The 23,480-nt window shown below is 41.8% G+C and overlaps 1 long non-coding RNA gene across 1 annotated transcript in view; it reads right to left on the reverse strand.

Moving 5' to 3' along the window:
- Positions 1–3,038: 3,038 nt before the first annotated feature.
- LOC149439336 (uncharacterized) overlaps positions 3,039–23,480 on the reverse strand; it is a 34,120-nt gene continuing 13,678 nt past the window's right edge. Inside the window, exon 2 of the long non-coding RNA XR_016307829.1 lies at positions 3,039–15,404. This is a non-coding gene — a long non-coding RNA (uncharacterized LOC149439336). The remainder of the gene's footprint in view (positions 15,405–23,480) is intronic.

Genomic DNA, 23,480 nt, shown 5'->3' on the forward strand with positions numbered 1-23,480 from the left:
TTTGAGGAAGTGGAGTGACATCCATGCCGATATGTCACTTAGTAGGCTAGCGATGCGGGTGGAAACTGAAGGGGTGAGGTGAGGGGTAGACAGATAGATTTGCGTGTCATCAGCATAGAGATGTTAATTGAAGCCGTGGGAGTTTATCAAGTGACCAAGGGAGGAGGTGTAGATGGAGAAGAGAAGGGGTCCAAGGACAGAACCTTGAGGGACCCCTACAGAGAGAGGCAGTGAGGAGGAGATGGCAGCGTTATAGGTAACACTGAAGGAGCGTTGCGATAGATAGGAGGAGAACCAGGAGAGAGCGGACTCGCTGAGGCCAAAAGAGTGTAGTTTTTTGAGGAGGAGGGGATGGTCAACCGTGTCAAAAGCTGCGGAGTGGTCGAGTAGTAGGAGTATTGAATAGTGGCCGTTGGTTTTTGCAGTTAGTAGGTCATTAGAGAGTTTTAGTAGGGCAGTTTCGGTGGAGTGTAGAGGGCGAAAGCCAGACTGTAAAGGGTCGAGAAGGTTGTTGTCAGTGAGGTGGGAGCTCAGACGATTGTAGACTAAGCGTTCTAGGAGTTTAGAGGTAAATGGCAGCAGGGAGATGGGTCTAAGGTTGTTCAGGTTGGTGGGGTCTAAGGAGGGATTTTTAAGTATGGGAGTGATGTGCGCATGCTTTAGAGAGGAGGGGAAGGCACCTGTAGAGAGGGAAAGATTGAAGATGTGAGTGAGGGAGCATAGGATGGAAGAGGAGGGTGACTGAAGGAGTTGTGAGGCGACAGGGTCCAGGGGGTAGGTGGGAGGCGGGCTTCTGAGGAGACCTTAAAGACCTCTTTGGTGGTAGCGAGGTCAAAGGAGGAAAGTGTTGAGGGAGGTATGGTATGAGGAATGCTAAGTGGGGTGGGTGTCTGTGTAGTGGCGATGTCTGCAAAGGGATTTTAAACAGAGACAGCTTATTTCTGTGATAGTGGGTATGGTAGTAACATCAAGGACAGGGGCAGACTGACCATTTGGAAACTCGGGCACTGCCCGAGGGCCCGGGGTCAGTAGGGGGCCCCATGAGATGCCCCGGTACCTTTTTCATAGGCTTTTTTGAGTTTGGGCAAGGACACAGGGGCCCCATTATCCCCTATTGCCCGGGGGCCCCATGAGTTGTCAGTCCGCCCCTGGTCAGGGATCGTATTAGCATATTATGTTCTAGCAACAAGGCAGGATAGGGGGTGCCATCTGTGAGAGTTTTTCAACCAGGCTTTAGGAGGTGTATAAATGTCCTAGACCAGTGGTTGGCAAGCCGCGGCTCGCGAGCCACATGCGGCTCTTTACAAACTTAAATGCGGCTCTTCTGTGTGCCGGGCGCCCGCTCCCCTCCCTCCTCTCGGGCGGCCGCCCCCCTCCCTCCTCTCGGGCGGCCGCCCCAAAAGTCAGGACTCTGCAGCTGTCAGGATGTAGGCGGGGCAGCCAAGATGTAGGAGGGGCAGCGTGACGAACTCCTCTCCTCTCACAGTCCGCCCTGAAGACCAGAACGGCGCGGGAACATGGCGAGAAGAACGCGCGGAGCAAAGGTAAGTGAATTGACACAATATGGGGAATTAATTACTATAGGGGGGATGAATTACTATAGGGGGGATGAATTACTATATGGGGGATTAATTACTATGGGGGATGAATTACTATATGGGGAATGAATTACTATATGGGGGATGAATTACTATGGGGGATGAATTACTATATGGGGGATGAATTACTATGGGGGATGAATTACTATATGGGGGATGAATTACTATGGGGGATGAATTACTATGGGGGATGAATTACTATATGGGGGATGAATTACTATATGGGGGATGAATTACTATGGGGAATGAATTACTATATGGGGGATGAATTACTATGGGGGATGAATTACTATATGGGGGATGAATTACTTTATGGGGGATGAATTACTATGGGGGATGAATTACTATATGGGGGATGAATTACTATGGGGGATGAATTACTATGGGGGATGAATTACTATATGGGGGATGAATTACTATATGGGGGATGAATTATTATATGGGGGATGAATTACTATGGGGGATGAATTACTATATGGGGGATGAATTACTATATGGGGGATGAATTACTATATGGGGGATGAATTATTATATGGGGGATGAATTACTATGGGGGATGAATTACTATATGGGGGATGAATTACTATATGGGGGATGAATTACTATGGGGGATGAATTACTATATGGGGGATGAATTACTATGGGGGATGAATTACTATATGGGGGATGAATTACTATGGGGGATGAATTACTATATGGGGGATTAATTACTATGGGGGATGAATTACTATATGGGGGATGAATTACTATATGGGGGATGAATTACTATATGGGGGATGAATTACTATGGGGGATGAATTACTATATGGGGGATGAATTACTATGGGGGATGAATTACTATATGGGGGATGAATTACTATGGGGGATGAATTACTATATGGGGGATGAATTACTATGGGGGATGAATTACTATGAGGGATGAATTACTATATGGGGGATGAATTACTATATGGGGGATGAATTACTATGGGGGATGAATTACTATGGGGATGAATTACTATATGGGGGATGAATTACTATATGGGGGATGAATTACTATGGGGGATGAATTACTATATGGGGGATGAATTACTATGGGGGATGAATTACTATGGGGGGATGAATTACTATATAGGGGATGTATTTTCAGTTTTAAAAATGTGGCTCTCAAAATAAATTTCAATCGTGGTTTTGGCGAGATTTGGCTCAGTTGAAAAAAAAGGTTGCCTACCACTGTCCTAGACATACAGCAGGCACATTATTCAACTTTAAACAAAGCTGCACAGTTGGATTTCATCTACAGGATTTCATCTTTCATGCACAGGCTGTTTTCGGGAATGGTGAACTAACTCTTTAAGAGATTTGGATAGCCAGGGTAGGGGTCATTCCATGATACTGTTGGTCTGTTTTTAGTAGTTATAAATAAATGTAAATACATAGAAATCTGACTCAAACTCAAACTTCATTTTTTATTGTTTATTTTTTATCAAGAAATACATAGAAAATACATTTCTTCTGAGGACAGCCTTCTGAATTAACAAAGTGTCTTGTCCACCTTTTTTGGAGTAAAAAGTTTTTCCCATATATATATTTTTTTGTACTAGTCCCATGGAAGACCAACATTAAAATTTTTTAAACTCTTCTTAACGTTTTTTTTTTGCATCACAGGTAAAAATGCCGCCAATGGAATCAGAATTTGGAAGAAGGAAACTTTTTAGCACTTATACGACAACGTCACTGAGGAAGACACAGAGGCAGTTTTGTCTTTCTATCCTCCGCGATCCATCCCCATGTGTTTCTCAAAAATCCTGAGGGATCATGTCATAGGAAAGTATTAGACCTGAACTTCCTGTCTGTGAAACTTTAACAGATGTAAACAATTTGTTCCTGGGATAGTTTTTCGCTCTTGAGGAAATTTGTGATGGTTGTAATCCAGGATACACATTTTGCTTGGATTGTAATATTACAGTTTTGTATCATGCAATGGATCAATGATCAATACCTTTATGAGAGACAGAACTGGCCATTCGCAAGGTCTTCCTGTCTGGTTTTGCAGTTCTGGGCTTCATATGACCACATTGAGATCAAATAAATATATTCTGGAGAGAGGATTTTGGCGCTGAGCATCCCCTCCATGTAAAGATGAGCGCGTTGAAAGTTTGGACACCATGCAGATATAGAACCAGCAGAAATGACTCTACTATATCGCAGTGATGCTGGTTCCTAGGCAGTAGTATGGCAGACCATATGTATTTAGAAATAGAACATAGACCTTAGGTCATGGTACAAACTCTAAGCAGAGACCATTGTTACCTCCTTACCTGGCTTAAATGATTCTTCCTTCCAGTAAGGACTATTGTCCTGTCAGAAGCTCATTTGGTAGACAACAGAAGGAAGAAGGCATATGATAGATTGTTAAATGATTAAGGTAATGAATTGTGGCATTGGTCTATTCTCCCATAGGTGGCCCTTCACCCTTTGTGGGATTAAAGCTCACATACTTGGGTTGAAGGCTAGATTTTGTGTCCATAGCCAATAGTCACCATTGGTAAGCCAAATTCAAGGATTATGTACTGTGCAGTTTACATTTTTTATTTTAGCTCATATAAGATAGAGATCAGTGGTTGTCAACTTACAAGGTATAGGGACCCTCAAATATGGCCCCTGATGTCTCCAGCGGCCTGCATATACAGTAGTAGTATTTGTTATATGTAACACTATAGAAAACTGTTGTAGAATGAAGACTTAATAGTGAAAATGGTTATATATTGTAATACAGGACTGATTGGAGACAGAAGGCATGCTGTAGGGACAGTCACTGGCTAGGGGGACTAAAACATGGCCCCTGATGTCTCGAAAGGGCTGCATATAATTTTTTTCAATATGTAGTTGTAGCACCCTCCTAGTTTAACTAGGTTGAGCTAGCCCCTGATGGTTAGAGTGGAGATGATTAGCAGCTCAGGTGAGATAGTCAGAGGGGTCAAATTCTGGTCAGGACTGCAGGCCAGCGCCTCTGAAATTACCCTCTGCTCTGAGGGTTTCGGAGGAGGACCTTGGAGGCAGTGGGTGGATCTGAGGAGTGGTTGGCTGCACTTTTGAGGGATCTCAGCCAATCCCTAACAGGAAGTTTGGCAAGGGGCTGCACTCACTTAAAAAGTGTTGGGGCCTGCTCCATAGCAGGAGAGTCAGGTGGAAGAAGGAGAACGGAAGATGTGGGGTTGAGGTGGAATGCTGCCAGGAGGCCTATTTGGATGAGGCCTGCCTGTGAGCCTGAAGCTGGAAAGGAAGAAATCTCAGGACTCACTGAGAGAGGACCACCTGTATGGCAGGGAAGGCGCAGCCCAACTGATAGGCAGCAGCAGTACAGGAGAGGATCTGAGTGAGTACACCTGCACCCCCAGATAGGGGAAGGAGCACTCTGGTGGAAAACCAGATTAGCCCTCTGCTAGAGACTGTACACCTTACTTAAAGGAACAGGAGCCAGATTCCCTGCTCAGGAAGAAAGTTTCTATATTGCTGGGTGAGGAGTTTATCTAGGGTCTGGGTTAGTGCTGGCTAGCACTCCAACAGAGACTGTATCAGAGGAGAGAAGCTGTGAATAGTTCAGGAAGTTGTGCTCAGATTTCGGTTCCCTTGGACATCCTATACACCCCTTACCCCATCCAGATTTAATCCCCTCAATAAAATAACAAAACCAATGCTCAATGCCTGATTTCTGTCTATGGATGAAAGCTTGTGTGGAAAATGCTAAAAGACTGGCTTTGCAGGACTATAGGGGTACCCAAATTCATCAGCAACCCCTAAGGGGGTAGTGCTACAGAGAACAGTCATAGACTGAAGACTTAATAGAGCAAATAGTCAGAGACTGTTCTACAGGACTGCTTGGAGACTGAAGGCATGCTGTAGGGACACTCTAGGGGTTGGGGGAGACAATAGCTGTAAAGAAAAGGGAAAAAAGGGGGCACACCAGCCTAGTGCATTACCTAGGATGATAGCTTTATTAAATCCAAAGTAAAATATACTCACAAACACTGTGATAACAAAGGCACATCAGATACAAAGCACCGATCCAATTTTGTGAGGATCCTCTTGTGGCTGAAACGTTTCGAGGAGCAGTCTCCCCTTCCTCAGAGCCACTAGGCTATACGGAGACTGAAGGGACAGTCAGTGACTAGGGCTTGTTACATGAAACTGCTAGATTAATGTTATTAAAGGCCAGTTTGCAAATCAGCGCTCCCACTTCCGACTGCTGGCACATGGGGGGCCCCACTTCAAACACCAAAGGGCCACAGGTTGAGCACCAGGGATATAGATCATGTTTTTCTATATATAGGCTGAAACATTTCTGCCCCTCCAAACACTGTGGAGAACAAATATGCCCAGGGTGTGGGGGGCACCTGAACCCTTTTATCCAATCAGACAAGATGGCCATTGAAGCTGAATTTTGGGCAGATATAACACAAGATTAAAGCAGCAATATGCTCAGGCAGGAAAGTGACCCTGCTGCATTGCATAACTGAAGCAGAGAAACTTCAGGCAGGTCACCGACCTTACTATTTTTCTTACCATGGCTTGGCATTATAAGTGTCTGGTTCTTGCAGCCCGCAGGCAAATACCCACCAACCTCAATACAAGTTGGATGGGGAAAGTCAGAAAATAATCTCTACAATTACGTAGGGAGTTGCCTATCTTTAGAAACCAAAACAAGTGAGTGAATTCCTATTGGCTTCTCTACTTTATTGTTCCCTCAGTTTCATCCTTCATTGTGCTCTTCCTGTTCATTGTCGGTGATCCTACAGTGCTTCCTGCTAATTTATATATACTATATACAGTATATGAAGTGGCATTCCTGCCTTCTATCAGTGGGAACCCTACTGACTGCCCTTATTACAGTCATAGTTTAACTGCCTTCTGCAATATATCAGGCCAAGGAGATAGGACGTTGTTAATAGCAGTATGACTTAAAATAGCCATAGCATTTACAATATGATTGTACAATCTCTGCACAATATGCTTTATCTTTACGAAAATTAGGTAATTTGAGGATAACCCTAAATAATTCATGCAATAAGTATCAAATCAGACAGGCCCTTGCACTACATAGCATATGGTAGATTTAAAGTGATATTTAATGCAATTTGTTTTTTAAAATAACAGACATGTTATTTAAAAAACAAAGTCCCCTGCCGGTGCTCCTGGCCCCTCCCTCCTGCTGAGTGCCCCAAGAGCAAGCAGCTTGCTATGGGGGCACCTAAGCAGGCTTGCTCTTGAGCCCCTGCTCTGTGTGACCAGCCCCACCCCCTCTCTCTCCTCATTGGCTTACTTTCTGTGATTGTCACTGCTGTCTCAGCCAATGAGGAGGGAGAGTTCCCGGAGAGCTGTGGCTCTCATCGCTGGATTGCGATGGAACTCAGGTAAGTATTAGGAGGACGGCTGCACACAGAAGGTTTTTACCTTCATGCATAGAATGCATGAAGGTAAAAAAAACCTTGAACCTTTACAACCATTCTAAAGGAGATTGTGCAATCAGATTGCATAGTATATAATCAGCATTATGCTGCACTGCCTAGTTCAATATAAATTGTAGTGTCAAAGGAGCATAGTTCCATTATGCACACATGACATCTGAGAGCTGTAAGCAAAGTCAGTAATGGAAGACTATGCCAGAAAATGTGATTGCGGATTATGTTTGAATAGTAAAGTATCTCCACTCAGGGCCACCAGCCCAATATATTTTATTATACGGCCTCAAGTTCAGTCTGGCCCTGAAGCACAGGATTATATTCATGCTAAGGCACCCAAGTCTCGATGTCTATGACAGCAAGATAGAATGGGGCTAAACAAAACCACAACAAAGGCAAACTTTCTTTACATTTTTATGAATTTCCTGCTGGGAATCTTGAAGCACTTTTGGCTGACTCAAGCAGAAGAGCGGAAGGAATAAAGAGGGTCTCATTACTGCAACCAATTAGCAATTGCCTTTAATTATTCCGACTTATGAAAGGTGAAGTCTCATTGGTTGTTTTGAATTATTGTACATTGCACCTCTTCGTTATTTTTTTCCACTGTCTTATTTTATATATCAGTATCTATGGAACAAAGCTAGCAAGGGTCAAAAGCGTGTTCTATATTCATTTTAAACACCAGAATGTGCTTTGGTTCTTAATCTGATCGTTTACAGCATGGGTGAACTCAGAATGCTAATGGATCTGCCTTATGTAAAAATAATTCTGTGGTTAGTGTAAGCTGGTTAGGACTGGAAATCTTCCTCTACCCAGGAGGGTGCTGTGCTATCAGAGAGCGTAAAACTACAGGAGAGCCATGGCTGGCATTAAACCATGAGCATTTGCAAAAAAGCAGCGAACACTGAGTCACATAACACAGGGGTGGGCTGCCTGAAGGGTCTGTATGACTAAACAGTGGCCCAGATAAAATGCCATCACTTTAAAGGGTAAATGACAACAAAAACACAGTGACTGTGAAATTGTTCTGTTGAAAATGTAGGTAAAATAGGGCAACACTTGTATAAAACTGTCAGATCCCTTGGATTTAAAGTGTGCTTGTCACTTTTACTAAATGTAGGAAGCCATGTTATGTCCTAAGCCACTATCCAGCCTATCATTTCGCCAGAAACGTTTGGCATCTTTCAGAGTAAACCTGTCACCAGCAGATATATTCAATTTCAATATATATATATATATATATATATTGCTTCCATGAAAGCAGGCAATTCAGAATTCCTGCACATTCCTTTCTTTCACTTAAATACTTCTAATCATTCCGGGTAACCAAGAACCTAGATGCAAGCTATATGTAAATCTTTACAACTAGCCAACGCCATTTTTCACTTTATATCAGTGGTCTCCAAACTGTGAACTTTTCCTTGCCTTTATCCAGCCCTTGGGGCACCATTCCTTCCATTGTTATGAGGCACAATTTCTCCTACTGACACCAACGATGAGGCACCATTCCATCCACTAACACCAACAGTGTGGCAAAATACTTCCCATTAACATTCATTATTTGGCACTATTAATTCAGTTGACACCAGTTCATTATTCCTCCTGATACAAACAATGGGGCACTATTCCTCCCATTGACACTGATGATGGGGCACTATTTCTCCAATGATGGGGCACTATTCTTCCAATAGACATCTGTGATAGGGAACTATTCTTCCCACTGATACCAACAATGGGGGACTATTTATTCCATTGACACCAATGATGGGACACTATTCTTCCAATTGACACTAATGATGGGACACTATTCCACCTCCTACTGACCAAAGGAAATGTAATTTTTTACTCCCACTGATCACCAAGCCTGAGGCATTGTTACTCCCACAGCTCCCGCCCTCCCTAAATTCTGAAGGACAGTAAACTGGCCCCTTTCTTTAGAAAGTTTGGAGACCCCTGGTATATATTCCAAAATTCAGATCAGTCTTTCTCAACCTTTTATTCCAAAGGAACACTTGAAATAATTGTTAGCTCTCGGGAAACCCCTGCAAAAAATGCAGCTCACGGTATATTAGTGTGACTAGTAACTTTTAGAAAGTTTTAAATAGGAATATAAAAAATTTTGTTGTACCTAGAGCATTTGACAACCGGGGCAGGTAATTTTTTCATCTACAGTATCTGCTGTACATGAAAACCTCCTACATTGGTGTTTAGTTCAAAACTGCCTCCTTGCATTGGTGGTCCTTGTAGATGTTGGATTAATTCAACCACTGCAGTCTGTTCAAGGACCCTTAACTACCTCGGGAACCGTGGTTGAGAAGGGCTGCTTTAAATGGACAACTCATTAAAGGTGGCAAATGGGTATGTAAAAGAATTTAATAGAGTAAATATTTCCCTAGCTTGGAACCAGGAGAAGTCTTGCCTAGCTAGGACCTAGAAGTCTTGCCTAGCTAAGAATGAGGATCTCGGCTATGGCTCAGGTCCTAGTGGATGATTTGCAACTATCTTCATTATCCCACAGTTCCTTCTGAACACCCAATAGCTTTTAACCATTTATCCCATCCTATGGAACTCCCTACCCCGATCTGTCCGACTATCTCCTAATCTATCCACTTTTAGACGATCCCTGAAAACCATTCTCTTTAAAGAAGCCTATCCTGCTTCTAACTAGTAAGCTGCCTTTTATTTCCTCCATCAGCTCATCCCTTCCACAGCTATTACCTTTTGAATCACTCAACCCTTCCTCCTAGATTGTAATGAGCAGGGCCCTCTGTTTCCTCTTGTACCAAATTGTATTGTAACTGTAATGTCTGCCTTCATTTTGTAAAGTGCTGCTCAAACTGTTGGCGCTATATAAATCCTGTAAAATAATAATATATAATCATTTATCAAAATCACTGGTTTTAGTTCTTTATTCATCTCTGTAGACCAGCTTTTCTTAAACAGAGTTCCATGAAACTCTAGGGTTCCTCCAGACTCTGTCAGGGATTCCTTGAGCAATGAACATTTTCTGACAATCAGTGTAAGGGAGCAACTCCCACACTGTAATGTAAGGGGGTCGTATATCAGCCCTTATTTAATGAGACCTACACTGACAACCAATATAAGAGAGTATTTTTTATAGTTGGAACACTACAATTTTCACTATCTGCATGATTTTTTTTTGCAATAATTATTTATTTCTTTATATTTACTAAAAATGTTGTTGTATTGATTTTAACTATATAAATGATGCCACTTATGCATTTCTCAATTTATTTCTCAATTTATTGATAACAGTAATGTGCTAAGAGCTGTAGCTATGGTAATTATCAGCGAGGGTTCCCTGGGACCTTCAAGTTTTTTCAAGGGTTCCATTCTGGTAAAAATATTAAGCAAAACTGGAGACATATGTGATCATAGTAGTAAGGGCTTGTTTGTATCTCACGCAGCCCTGGACAATTTACTTTTGAACAAATGAACAAAGGTTTCCTTCACTAAAGGTCATTTACTTCAACAGTCAGAAAATCCAGAGATACAGGCAGCAAAAGATATGTGTAAGTCGTTTCTAAAAAAAAGTTGGGCTTAACTCCTGAAGCGCCCCTTTAGATAGCTAGGTGGAGCTAGCTTGGGTTTTTCAGCTAGGAAAGCTGAATAGCAGCCTTGGATGAGACAGAGGGTTATTTCAGGTCAGGGCTCTGCAGGTCAGTTCCATGATACCTCCAGCTGCTCTAGAGATCTTGGAGAAGATTCTAATAGCAGTAGGCGGGGGTGAGGAGGGGCTGGCCTGCGCACTTAGGAAACCCTGGCAAATCCCCAAGCAGGAGACTTGGAATGGGGCCAGGGCAGCCCTTAAATGTGAGAGAGCCTGCTCAGCAGCAGGAGAGTTCGGGTGGAAGATGAAGTGGGAGGATGGAGAGCAGGAGCCTGGGAGGGGGACCAGATGGGAAGGGGCTCATCTACAGGCAGAAGAACTGGAAAGGAGGAAAACCCAGGACCTCAGCGGCCCCAGAGCGAGGAGCATCTCTGTAGCAGGGAAGGAGCAGCCCAGTAGAAGGCATGAGAGCAGACACAAACCTCACTCAAGGAGACTGAGTGAGCAGACCTACACCCCCTGGGCCAGAAAGGGGAAGGCGCACTCTAGTGGGTAACTGGATTAGCTTGCTACCCGGGATTGTCTTCTACTTAAAGTGACAGGCACTGAATCCCCTGTCCAGGGATTCCCTCAGACAGCTGGATAGAGGAATATCTGGTGTCTGGGGTGGTACACCAGGAGATGCTGGCTAGCTCACCAAGAAGATAATTTTTGCTGTTTAAAAAGACTTGTACATAATTCCAGGAAAATTTTCCTCAGTTGCTGTTTTCTTGAGCATCCCATACACCCCTTACCCCATCCAGGTTCAAATTCCCCTAATTAAACTTCAAAATCAAGCTCAAGGACTGGTTACTGTCTACTGGATACAAGTCTGTGTGAAAAATGCATGTTGTCTGGCTGTGCAGGACTATAGGGGTACCCAAAACTCAGCAACTCCTACAGGGGTAGTGCTACACTCCTTTATGGAAAAAACCTGATAAATCTGTTAATGTGCGTTGTTGTCACTCATCAAGGGCCTATACCACTCTACAGTTGGATATGGCATGGTTCGAGCTCTTTTCGGCTAGACCTAATGCAAATGGTGACATGGAACTCTACGCACTAGTATTGCATAAGGATTTTTATGGCATGATATTATATGATGTCCCATGTATATTAACACCTTTAAAGTAACTGATCGTGCCTTATTCAAACATCTATTTCAAATGTAACTCTTTTCTATTTAAACAATAGAAAATATTGGAAAAGAAAAGTTGGGCTTAGCTTCCCTTTAGGCCATGGAGATGGCTTGTCACATTAAATGGCCAATGGGCAGTACGAGAGATGGGGGGGCAGCACTAAGGTTGACTTTTTCAGTAAACTTCTTGATTTACATATCAATTCAGTTGCCTATTGATTCTTTTGTTTTTCACTAAAGTTTACTTCATTTTTCTTCATATACTGGTTTGAATAATGTAGATATACTTTAACAAGCATACGGAAACAACACTTTAGCTATCAACAGACATCTGAATATACTATGGAGGGCTGCTGCATTGGAATAAAGATGCAACAATCTATAGGTACATGAGGCCTTAGGGGGTGCCATTGCTGGAGCTATAGTGGAAGAACATTCAAGTTGCTAATGTTGGAATGTTGTGGCTTTAAACTATTTTCCTTCAAGATGTTGTGTAGATGAACAACCTTGTTGGTAGTATATCAGCTTGCATGTTTTTATCCCTTGTGGATTAAGAGAGATTGTTTGGCAGTTTGTAAATATCTCCGTATTATCCATAATGCCAGGCCTACACATTCACATGGCTCAACAGTTGGTGGCTCTACCACACCAAATGGGGAGCAAGAAGACCATTTTAAAACTAAACTCCAGGCCCACTGAAAGGAACCTATACTGAATGAAGCCCACAATTGCTCATTTCCAACTGAAAATGCTCACTGCATGAAATGGGACAAGTATGCAGCCACTGAAATCAGAATAAATTAAGAACTTCATGAAATCAGAATAAATTAAGAACTCCTTATCTACATATGTCAGTGAACCGCAAACAACAGTATTGCTCAAGTAACTGCTTATAATTTGTTTTTAAATCAATATGCAAAGGATTTCATCGGTGGGACAGCCAGAGTACACATTCCTTGGCTCTACCCACCAGCATCTTATTAGGGTGCACATACTTTTCCAAATTGGTTTACAAGGGCAGCTGATGGACTTGTGGGCCAGACCAAAGATGGCTAAGAAGAAACAAGGCACAATCTGGTCCAGCAGCTCAAGTGGAAAATGGTGAATCAGGTGAACCACATACTTCACCATTACTAGTGAATTATACTTTCAATTGGTGGGTTTTTCATTTTCAGTCTGGACTTCAGTTTTAAGCAGCAAGGAGAACTGTTGCACTATACCTAGGTCTTGATTGAAAAACTGAAGCCCTGGGCAGTTAATCTGTTTCTGGCATATCCTGATTTAAAAGGACTCATGTGAAGCAGGATCGCAGCCTTTTAGTACAGTGCGAGGCATGGTAAAAGCCACTTTTACTTTTGAAATCCCAGCTGCTGTTGCTGAGTAATCCAAAGTGTGCATTTGTATAGAGACACTGCATGAATTATTCAGCATGGCAGCACCCAGACTAAATGTATTTCTGCACAGTACATTAATCCAGATGACAGACACAGGTAAAGAATAATATTAAATCTAATTAAGTAATTGTTGAATGTCCAAACTTTTCTTTTGTAGGTGACAGATTATCTTCAATTTCTAATTTTTATGTAGTGTAGCTTTGATAATAATGCTTTAAATACATTATTTAAAGTAGAACTAAAGGCAAAAATATGTTTTTCATTATGGATAGAGTAAGGGAAGGTTATAACTCCTTATTGTTTTGCCATCTGTGTCCTATTGAGGAGATGTCTCTTCACTTCCTCTCCTACAGCCAAAACAGGAAGCTAGAGGAAATACTTCCAAAGTAGGGGGACCTCTGGTTGTCACCAAGTTCACTAGAACTAGTGTACCCATTGAAAGATTTCCCATTTATTACTATTCTAGGGACAACTCAAATTAATGATTTTTCTTTTACTTTTGATGATAACGGTAAACATGACAAATAGAGAGGCAAAATCTCCCTCACGGGTACACCAACAACCATAAAAACCTGACAAATATTCTAATCCATCTCCATTCTGTCCAAGACTAAAAAAGTTTTGCCTTTAGTTATACGTGAATCTAGCATACTCTGCTTGGCTCCATGCTTTTTTCAAAGTGTAAAATGCAATTGTTAGGAGCCCGCCACAAACAACATATTAAGTTGAAAGTTACATTTGACTCACAAGCCAATGAACTTGATCAATACTATAAGCTTTAACATTGTAATAATTGTCTTGGGAGGGACATTCAATAAGCTGAAGAGGAACCAGAATAAATGTTGCTTTTGGGTGGCTAATAAGTATGGATGAATGTGAAAGTGACAGAGGCTCACCTAGAGGTCCCCATAATTCTTTGGGTTGTCACTGCCAGTGACCCTATCTACTACTCTACTAGATTTCATAAATGCTGAGTACCAGTAGGGACAGGTGAGCCTACACCTAGGTAAAGAGAATATCATGAATCAACTGCTTCTTTTTTTCATCATCTTATTACAAATTTTCCCTGCAACAGGTAAAATGTTTTCTTTATTTTAATCCTGATAGAATAAAGGTTGTACCATGAAGTTCTGAAGTTGTGGAAGGGGAAATAACTGAAATAAATAATGTGGCTGGTGATGGACAGCACACCATTGGGGAACCAGGATGAACCTCTTTAACTAACTGTAACTTTCTACTACTAACTTTCCTTCACTTTTTATTTAGAAATTTCACTTTTTTTCTGAATTATCCAATATCCAACCTGTATGAGACCTTTGATATTGACATTCCTAAATCCGAGGTTACCTCTTCATATTTCATACATGAGAGGCTTTCAATCTCCATTAAAAATATTATATACTCATTCCTTGTCATCTTGTTGTATGGTGAGGCTTGAAGTAAAAACTTTCAAGCAATGTAGAGAAAACGTATATGTCTTGGACACTAACCCAATCTCTTGATTATGATGCTTTTGGAGTACATGATGTGAACAAACTCACGTGGACCATCTTCGGCCATTTCAATGTAAGCTCAAATCTCTGTAGTTAAGACGTCCCTGTTTTTAGCACGTTGGTTAGGATATTCTGCATGGCTTGGTGACAGAGTCCATGAGATGCTGTTGACCGGTCCTCTGTACCATAAAACAGCAGATTGAGGGCATATTGCAGCACAATGTTTTGCCCCACAGTAAAGGCAGGTAACTTGAGCTGAATGGCAGTAGGCTGCATTTTCCATTCTAATTGTGCTTGTACGTGTTACTTATAGTTATAAACTTACACTGTATACAAAAAGTGCATTATGGGACTTCCAGCTGGATCAAGCACTGAGCTCCTTTGCAGCAACATTCCATAAACTAGTTGGGTTTTATAATCCAGTATTATAGAGGAACATAGTAAACACCAAACTTCTTCATAAAAACGACATGACAATGAAATTGTCCTCTCTCCTACCAGTTGTATAGTTGTGGGTAAATAAGTCCTTTTGGTTCTATATGGTAGTATATATATACACAAAGATGATAACCAGCAAGTTTAAGATGGTACCAATAATGCCCAGCAAGGCTAAAATACGTTCCTCGCGGTCTTCCTTGGATTCTGATGACCTTCCAGGATTCATTCCTTCTCGTCGCCCCCCTGGAATCATTTTCACATAGGTCTGTTCCTCGTATGAGCTGACCTCTCCCTGGAAAGCAGGGGAAGAATAATTAGACAATTTACATAACATGTAGGTATGTATTAGTAACAATGCCACATTATTATCTGCGTTTGTCGTATGTAGGTTGTCAAAAATATAACAATGTATTCTACATCATTTATCATTTGTCTTTTAACACACTATAGCTTTCATAGTGTGTTTAGGCATATCAAGCAGATATGACCTTTCAACTTTTCCCTTTCCCCTTTTGTCCCCTGAGAGCTGTACTGAAATCCCCAACTGTCAGACAGTTCAGATTTCATGCCTGAAGGCTGCTAAAGATGCTTGCACAGCTTAAAGAACTGACACAAATTTATGCATCACATGCACTGATACATTTTTATCAGATATACCTTTCATTTTATCAAATCAAATACATTTTGTTGCGCCTTCCCTATTCATTAAATTTCGTGACTAATAAAAAACATATTATGGTGTAAATTTATACATGTGATAAATAAATATTTAAAAATTATTATTTTTGTACACATAAAAAGTCTTCATATAGAATATTCCTTGCAATGAATTTTAAAGCAGATTCCACCATACATGTCCGTATTCTTCTCATGCACAGTGACTCCCACCACCATTCACATATGCGCTCACCATTAGATGTGACCTATTACAACCAGATCAAAAATGCTTTCCCCACCCTGGGGTAGATCACAGGCTTCACTCCACTGTACCTTTATTCCAGCTGATCCTCCAGATCGTATGGGCTGTTTTCCAATTCCTAAGTGTATGGCCCTTTAAATTTCCAGATTCCATTCTGCAATCAAGCTCATGCAACAGGGGATATCCCATAGTGTAGTATGTTGTAAAAATTGACTTTTATTAAAAGTAATGCACTTACATTGATGAAAAAATACAGCTAAAAAATGACAGACAGTGGGGCCATGGCTCCTGCATCACTTCCAGTTTTGAGACTCGTCACCTGGGCAGAGTTATCTTTCATTTCATATATCATGTATCTTACCCTTCTACAGTGAGATAGGCTTATGTGTTTGCAAATGTATTTTTGTCCACTTATCATGTAAGGCTAAAATGAACTGTGAAGTCATTTGGATGTTTTTTACAAGCAGACCTAAGACCTCTTAGGACAAAAAGTAATTACATGTCACCATAAAAACAAAACAGGATTTTGGACTTACCTGTAATAAACTTTTCTTGGCCTACAGTACAAATAGGACACAAGATCCTTAGATACTGTATAACTATGGGTTATAGACTGCTACCTTACGGTGATTGGACACTGGCAAAATGCTGCCCTCTATGACCATTCTTACAACCAGTTATATTCAGTTTTTTAGCAAGCAACAGGGAAATCATAAAGAAGAGCGGAGAGACCAGTGTTCTGTTCTGTACTGTACTCCACGAAAACTATTTTATAGGTAAGTAAAAATCTTCTTTTCAGAATCAAACTGTAAAGGATACTGGATCCTTAGACATAACCATGGGGCATCCCAAAAAGCTTACTATGCAGGCACTCGGCAGAAGAGAGGGGCCAGGACCACCTGCAGGGGACACAAAAAGAAGAGGATCGGGTTGCTCTATGCAAAACCATTGCACAAAACAGGTAAGTATAACATATTTTTTATTTAAAAAAAAAAACAAATGCTTAAAATCCCATGATGGACTAACTGATCTGGTAGAGTGTGCCTTAACAGGAGAAGGTTGAACCTTATCATTCAGACCATAGGCTTGAATGATGACTTTCTAATCCACCAAGCAAGGGTGGAGCTAGAGGCAAGGCGCCCCCTGTGGAAACCTTCTGGAAAGATAAAGAGAGATTCTAATTGCCTAAAAGAGACTGTAGCCAATAGGCAGACTTGCACAGCAAGTCCTACATGTAGACAGTGGAGATAAATGTATTTGGAGCAAGATATAGGGAGCGAAGAACAATGTCCTGTTTGGGGCAGAAAGTGTAAATACACCTTGGAGAGAGAGGAAGCCCTAGGGCTCAGAGCAATCTTATCCTTGTGTAACACTAGGAAACGCTCCTTACTGGACAAAGCCACTAACTCAGAGACTTGCATTGCAGACCTGATAGCAATGAGAAAGGCCACATTGCGAGTAATATTAGATAAGGGAATTTTCCTAACAGTTTCAAAGAGCAGCCTCTGAAGGGCCGAAAGAAGCAGGTTGTGGCTCCACAGTGTATAAAGGCCTTAACTAAGGAATGAGAGGCAAACAGTCTCTGAAATAGAACAGTTAGGGCCAGGTTTTGTCCCATGACAGCACTCAAGGTCAAATGCTGGTCTAGACCAGACTGAAGAAAAGACAGGATGCCTCCCACTAAGTCTTACTAAGTTGGAACTTCGTAGCCTTGCACCACGTAAAGTATGCCTTCCATGTGCAGCGATAGGCTTTGTGCCCCTGTTCCAAAGTACCTGAACTTCAACAGCCATGTCATTAAAGTCAGTGACCGAGAAGCAGGATGGCGGAACGGGACTAGGCCAATCCTTGGTAAAGACCCAGATTGCTGTTTGTTGTACCACATACCCACTGCAAACCACAAATAGCATTGGTGAAGCAAAAAATAGGGATGTGTAGATCCTTAGCAGGAGGGAAGCAGTGACCAAACTGACAGTTTTTTCCAGAACTTCTGGACTCATAGATAAAGGGTGAGGGTCTTGAGATCCAGAATGGGATGAACACCTCCATTTTTGCCTTGGGAACAGTGAACAGGCTGAAGTAAAACCCCTGAAAAAATGTCCCAACTATAACTGGTGCAATAACTCTCTGTGTGAGGAGCTACTGAACAGCAGATTGTAGATCTGCCTATCTTTGCAGAGAGGAAGGTATATTGGACAGCATGAAATTGAAAGGAGGCTTGGAGCCTGAGGAATGAGGGGGAAAAGGGCGGGGGAGCTAAAGGAACCATTCTTAGACTGGAAGCAGGAGAGCTACCTGCAGAAGCATGCACCTTCTTTTTCTGTGGTAGGAGAGTACTGTTACCCCCAGTGATTTCCTTGATATACTTGTCCAAAGAGTAAAGGCAGAGGCATTCTCCTTCAAAGGGCATCTTCTTGAGGAAGTTCTTACAGGGAAGTTTAGCTAACCAGATTTTAACCCAGATCCTAGGATCCTGGCGTAAGTCCACAGGCAGAATTTCTAGGGTGTGGTGGATGGAAGGATCCATTAAAATGGATACAGCGCCATGGGCCACACATTTAGGCCAGACAGCAAGCACCTGGCAGACTGCCATGGATGTTACAGCAGATTGCATAAAGGGACCAATAAGAACAAACAATGCCTTAAAGATGGCTTTTAATCTCTTGTCCACCAGATCCTCAAAAACAGGAACATCCTCAACAGGGCCTGTTAAGGTTTTGTTAAGGTAAGAGGTTTTTTTTCAGGTTAGAGATGGCTGAGTCCAAAGCATTTGGGAGGTGTGAAAATATTTTCAGATGGAAGCCACTCACCTAAAACACTGGCTCGACTGAGTGGACAGGAAAAGTCTAGGTGTCTGCAAGAAGGGTACTCTCCATGCTTCTGTAAGGAGAGGGGAAGCCTCCTGTGCCAGACACTCCATCCTGTTGGAAAACCCAGGCAGCATCCAAAGGATCACTGTGGTGCCCCTGAGCTGTGTTGTTGACCAACAGAAGCATGGCCAGAGAATCCAAGATGGTTTATGCATGCACAGCATGACCCTGCAGCTAACTCAACATGATGCACATCTCGCTAAGGTGCACCTCCACACAAGATCAAGTGGCTGAAGCGACATTATAGGCCCTCCCTGCATCTTCTTCCAAGCAGGGTCCAGGCTTATCCGAGGAGTCAACCGATTTGGAAAGCTGCAGTGGCTGAGAAGCAGCTATAATGTGATAGAATAACCTTACAGAAAAAAAAACAAAAAAAAAAAACATTTCAGCGAAAAAGGAGGGAATTAATTCCTCTCAGGAGAAAGACAACAACCATCACCTAAGGACATTAGCAATAAACTGAGGCTAGCTGGAAGTGGGAGGGGTTAAAAAGGAGATGTCCCTGCAGATTTTTTGCCACTGTACAATCACCTTTAGGAAGCTGCCAATAACCTCTGGCTATGTCTAAGGGTCCTATGTCATTGCAAAAGAACAAATATGAATATCTTACTACGTTTGTGTTAGCACACAGGCTCTAGGCCTTGTTCTTTACTTTCTGGCTGCATATTTGTGGTACTTACAAATTACAGGAGGAGACGCCCATGTCACATGCAGTACTGCCTCAGCCAAAATGCAGTATGGTGAGGGTGACAACACTGCTAAAATCAGCAGTAGCCATACAGTGTTGGAATTTCGGACAGTTCCTGATGAACCAGACAAAATTCACTTAGTGGAAAGCCCTGTTGGTCCCCTCCCACCCAGGGGCGGACTGACCATTTGGAAACTCGGGCACTGCCCTAGGGCCCAGGGTCAGTAGGGGGCCCCATGAGATGCCCCTGGTACCTTTTTCATAGGCTTTTTTGAGTTTGGGCAAGGACACAGGGACCCCATGATCCCCTATTGCCTGGGGGTCCCATGAGTTGTCAGTCTGCCCCTGCTCCCACCTAACGTACTTTCATTGAAAAGATGAAGGAGCAGGGCAGTAGACTGAACAACAGCTGTACCCAGTCAGATGCAGACACTGTTTGTATCTCCTGACAAATGTTGCCGACCGACAGCCTATCCAGGGGATTTGTCAATCCGTGCCATATAGTGTGGATGAAGGAATCTGAGACTTTTTGTCTAATTGTGTATGTCCAGCTTTAATCTCTCTATGTATCTATCTATCTATCTACTTTCTGAAATATGCAGTTCAGTTTTGGGCTCCAATTCACAAAAAAGAACATTGGGGAACTGGAGAAAGTACAGAGAAGGGCAACCAAACTGATAAGAGGCATGGAGGAGCTCAGATATGAGGAAAGATTAGAGGAACTGAATTTATTCTCTCTTGAGAAGAGAAGATTAAGGGTTGGATCAACGTTTATAATACATAAGGGGGGATATGATCTCCATGTATAACACATAAGGGGGAATATGATCTCCATGTATAATACATAAGGGGGGATATGATCTCCATGTATAATACATAAGGGGGGATATGATCTCCATGTATAATACATAAGAGGGGATATGATCTCCATGTATAATACATAAGGGGGGATATGATCTCCATGTATAATCCATAAGGGGGATATGATCTCCATGTATAATACATAAGGGGGGATATGATCTCCAGGTATAATACATAAGGGGGATATGATCTCCATGTATAATACATATGGGGGGATATGATCTCCATGTATAATACATAAGGGGGGATATGATCTCCATGTATAATACATAAGGGGGGATATAATCACCATGTATAATACATAAGGGGGGATATGATCACCATGTATAATACATAAGGGGGATATGATCTCCATGTATAATACATAAGGGGGGATAGGATCTTCATGTATAATACACAAGGGGAGATATGATCTCCATGTATAATACATAAGGGGGGATATAATCACCATGTATAATACATAAGGGGGGATATGATCTCCATGTATAATACATAAGGAGGGATATAATCACCATGTATAATACATAAGGGGGGATATGATCTCCATGTATAATACACAAGGAGGGATATGATCTCCATGTATAATACATAAGGGGGATATGATCTCCATGTATAATACATAAGGGGGGATATGATCACCATGTATAATACATAAGGGGGGATATGATCTCCATGTATAATACATAAGGAGGGATACGATCTCCTTGTGTAATACATAAGGGGGGATATGATCTCCATGTATAAATACATAAGGGGGGGATATGATCACCATGTATAATACATAAGGGGGGGATATGATCACCATGTATAATACATAAGGGGGGATATGATCTCCATGTATAATACATAAGGGGGGGATATGATCACCATGTATAATACATAAGGGGGGATATGATCTCCATGTATAATACATAAGGGGGGATATGATCTCCATCTATAATACATAAGGGGGAAATGATCTCCATGTATAATACATAAGGGGGGATATGATCACCATGTATAATACATAAGGGGGGATATGATCTCCATCTATAATACATAAGGGGGGATATGATCTCCATGTATAATACATAAGGGGGGATATGATCACCATGTATAATACATAAGGGGGGATATGATCTCCATGTATAATACATAAGGGGGGATATGATCACCATGTATAATACATAAGGGGGGGATATGATCTCCATGTATAATACATAAGGGGGATATGATCTCCATGTATAATACATAAGAGGGGATATGATCTCCATGTATAATACATAAGGGGGGATATGATCTCCATGTATAATACATAAGGGGGGATATGATCTCCATGTATAATACATAATGGGGGTTATGATCAAGATGTATAAATACATCAGTGGTTCATATAAAACTGAACTCGATGTAGAGCTATTCACCCTGAGATCATCACAGAGGACAAGGGGGCACTCTTTACGTCTGAAGGAAAAGAAATTTAATCTCCAAACAAGGAAAGGTTTCTTCACAGTGAGAGCTGTGAAAATGTGGAATAGACTCCCTCATGAGTTGGTTCTGGCCAGCTCAGTGGATTGCTTGGCCTGGATTCTTTCTCAGATACACAGAATATAACTGGATACTAACATTTATAGGTAAAGTTGATCCAGGGAATATCCAATTGCCTCTCGGGGGATCAGGAAGGAATTGTTTTCCCTGCAGGAGCAAATTGGATCATGCTTTGCTGGGTTTTTTTGCCGTCCTCTGGATAAACTGTTGGTAAAGGATTATAACTTCTTTTTTTTATGGTTGAACTGGATGGACTTTTGTCTTTTTTTAGCCAGACTAACTATGTAACGCTCAGCCTTTTTACCTTAGAGGAACCCTAGAAAACATTTTTAGGTCTCAGGAAACCCCTACTAAAAATGTATTCTAGCTCATGGCTTGTATAGGCAGGAGATCAATCTACCCATACTGTCTTCTCAAGGGACCCCTAGCCCCCTCCAGAGGGTTCCATGAATCCTTGGTTGAAAGTCTGATCTATATATCATTACGCTGCAACACTTTATTTCTCTCTCTCTATTGCTATCCAGGGATTGGATAAAATAATGGAAAAACCAGGTAAAAGAATTACATCGTTACCTAAGATGGTGCTGGACTGCCTGTAGCATCCAAGGCCTGACTTCACATGGGAATTGACAACTATAAGTATTGAATGGTTGATAATAGAATCTGATACCTTTCTTCATGTAAAAATCATTCCAGTTCTTGCAGAGATACCAGAAACGAGCCCAAACATTGTTCTCCAAATTTAACCATAGTGATATGATGTTGAGGTCCAATGACTGGGGCTCCCAGGGAAGGTGCGAGACTTGGTCTGCATGCTTGTCAAACTATGATTTGACAACACCAGCTGTGTGAATCAGAGCATTATCCTCTTGGTAAATGGTGCTGTCTTCAAGAGACAATGTCTGCAACGTGGGGTGCACATGGCCAGACAAAATTTGTACATCATTGGCAGTGACTCTACCTATCAAGTTGATAATGAGGCCTGCAGAATACAAAGATATGACTTCCCAAACCATGATTGCACCGCCACCATGCTTTACCAGTGACACAAGACAGTCTTGGTCAGAAGCTTGAGATGGTGTTTATCACACTTAAAAATGTCCAGGGGTTGGGAACAGTGTGAAGCTCCATTCCTTGGACCATATTACAGTCTTCCATTCAGCAATAGTCTACAATTTATGAGTGTTGCACCACTCTCTCCTCTTCTGAGTATTAATATCGGTCACTAGTGGTTTGGCAATTGCAGCTTGCCTGTTAATGTTTTGCTTATGGAGTTCCTCTGCAGTTTTTGTAGACACGGGCTTTGGAAGACTGAGATTTACCTCTGCAGCTACTTTTGCAGCAGTTGTTTTCTTATTCCGGGTCACAATCCTGCGCAATGTCCTTTTGTCTCTTTTGGTCAGTTGTTCATGTTGAATGTGGTTATCAGATGTTTGCCCAGAAACTGTATATGCCGTCATAACCTTTGATACTGTGCCTCACAACAAATAAATTGTCAACTTC

Source organism: Staurois parvus, unplaced genomic scaffold (genome assembly GCF_062004578.1).
Source record: "Staurois parvus isolate SC_StPar_1 unplaced genomic scaffold, SC_StPar_1.0 ptg001133l, whole genome shotgun sequence".
In the NCBI taxonomy this organism is placed as follows: domain Eukaryota; kingdom Metazoa; phylum Chordata; class Amphibia; order Anura; family Ranidae; genus Staurois; species Staurois parvus.